We start from the raw sequence: 2,883 nt of genomic DNA, 5'->3' as shown, positions 1-2,883 counted from the left end.
TCCTGCAGTCAGCATGCCAATTACACGATCTCTCAAAACTTGCGACATCTGTGGCATTGTGTTGTGTGACAAAACTGCACATTTTAGAGTGGCATTTTATTGGCCCCAGCGCAAGGTGCACCTGTGTAATTAATCAGGTTCTTGGCTCCCAAGTGGTGCAGCGGTCTAAGGCACTGCATTTTACTACAGACACCCTGGTTGAATCCAGGCTGTATCACAAGCGGCCGTGATTGGGAGTCCCATAGGGTGGCGCACAATTGGCCCAGCGTCGTCCCGATTTGGCCGGTGTAGGCCGTCATTGTAAATAAGTATTTGTTCTTAACTGACTTGCCTAGTTAAATAAAAAAAACATTAAAAAAAATATGACACACCTGTCAGGTGGATTGATTATCTTAGCAAAGAAGAAATGCTCACTAACAGGGATGTAAACAAAAAATGTTTATGTGTATGGAACATTTCTGGGAGCTTTTATTACAGCTCATGAAACATGGGGCAAACACTTTACATGTTGAGTTTATATTTCTGTTCAGTGTAGATGGGCCAGGCCGAGGGGGCTTACATCAATTTGAGTGAGGAAGCTGGAGCAGCAAGAGGCCAAAAGGGCTGGACTGCAGTGGCTGTTTGACCTGGGGGAGTGTTTGTCTCTGTCTGCTTGGGTTTCCTCTGCTGCAGTACTGTAGTTATAGGGGCCCGAGGAGCCACTCTGCCCCCTTGCCTTGATCCTCTCCTGGCTCCAGTGGGGCTCTGTGGCTTGATTAATGGCAACCGGAGGTGTCCAAAGATATCCTGGACTGATAAGGGGACTGCTAGCTACCCCATGAGACTGTGAGGAGAAGGAGGGGGCTCATAACTAACAGCATACCTTCTTTTTCTCCTCAGGCGCTCCAAGCAACCAATTAAGCACGTCTTAAAAACTGGGAGTGGTGACAATTTGTCTGTGGGTCAGTGTGTGACAGTAGTGTTCAGGGAAAAAATGGACACTTAATTCTGCTACTTAGTTATGTTTGGGTAGTGGTAGAATATAGGGTTTAACGATTGTACTAAACGTATATGGTGATATAAGTTTAGTACCAGAGCATCTACTCTCGGACCAACAGGCTCTGAGACAGCTTCTACCCCCAAGCCATATAAGACTGCCAAATAGCTATAAGACTGCCAAATAGCTATAAGACTGCCAAATAGCTATAAGACTGCTAAATACCTATAAGACTGCCAAATATCTATGACTGCTAAATAGTGTGCATTGCCCCTTTCTTGCACTGACTCTATGCACGCTCACAATACCATATATACGCAGAGTTCTGACACACAAAAACCTATACACATTCACATACACTATACGCATAACAACGCCACACACTTTCACACTCATCATATGCTGCTTCCACTCTGTTTTTTATTACTTTTTTACTCTTATTATTATCTATTCTGATGCCTAGTCATTTTACCCTGCTTTTACAGTGCTTTCAGAAAGTACTCACACTCCTTAACGTTTTCTTAATTTTGTTGTTACAGCCTGAATTTAAAATGAGATGTTGTGTCACTGGCCTACACACAGTACCCTATAATGTCAAAGTGCAATTATGTTTTTAGAAATGTTTACAAAAAAAACAAACTGAAACGTCTTCAGTCAATAAGTATTCAACCCCTTTGTTATGGCAAGCCTAAATAAGTTCAGGAGGAAAAAATGTGCTTAACAAGTCACATAAGTTGCATGGACTCACTCTGTGTGTAATAATAGTGTTTAATATGATTTTTGAATGACTACCTCAACTGTGTACCCCACAAATACATTTATCTGTAAGGTCCCTCGGTCGAGCAGTGAATTTAAAACACAGATTCAACCACAAAGACCAGGGAGGTTTTCCAATGCTGCTCAAATAAGGATGCCTATTGGTAGATGGGTGGGAAAAAAACTGGAATTGAATATCCCTTTGAGCATGGTGAAGTTATTAATTACACTTTGGATGGTGTATCACGACACCCAGTCACTACAAAGTTACCGATGTCCTTCCTAACTCTGTTGCCGGAGAGGAAGGAAACCGCTCAGTCCAATGCTGACTCTAACAGTTAAATGGCTGTGACAGGAGAAAACTGAGGTATTGCTCCACAATACTAACCTAAATGAGAGCGTGAAAAGAAGGAAGCCTGTACAGATTTAAAATATTCCTGAAACATGTACCTTGTTTGCAATAAGACACTAAAGTAAATTGCAAAAAAAAAAAATCGGCCAAAGAAATTAACTTTATGTTCTGAATAAAAAGTGTTATGTTTAGGGCAAATCCAACACAACACATAATTAAGTACCACTCTTCATATTTTCAAGCATGGTGGTGGCTGCCTCATGTTACATGTATGCTTGTCATTGGCAAGGACTGGGGAGTTTTTTTTAGGATAAATAGAAATGGAATAGAGCTAAGCACAGGCAAAATCCAAGAGGAAAAATTCACCTTTCAGCAGGACAATAACCTAAAACAAAAGGCCAAATCTACACTGGAGTTGCTTACCTAGACAACATTGAATGTTCCTGAGTGGGCTAGTTACAGTTTTGACTTAAATAGGCTTGAACATGTATGGCAAGACTTGAAAATGGCTGTCTAGCAATGATGAAGAAACAACTTGACAAAGTTTGAAGAATTTAAAAAATAATAATGTGCAAATATTGTACAATCCAGGTATGCAAAGCTCTTTGAGACTCACAGCTGTAATCTCTGCCAAAGGTGGTTCTAACATGTATTGACTCAGGGGTGTAAAATACTTATGTAAATGAGATTTCTGTATTTTATTTTCAATAGATTTGCAAACATTTCTAAAAACATGTTTCCACTTTGTAATTATGTGGTATTGTGTGTAGATGGGTGAGACAAAAATAATATTCAATAC

This window comes from Salmo salar, chromosome 09 (assembly GCF_965601325.2).
Source record: "Salmo salar chromosome 09, fSalSal1, whole genome shotgun sequence".
In the NCBI taxonomy this organism is placed as follows: Eukaryota; Metazoa; Chordata; class Actinopteri; order Salmoniformes; family Salmonidae; genus Salmo; species Salmo salar.
Note: the sequence above shows the minus strand (reverse complement) of the source record.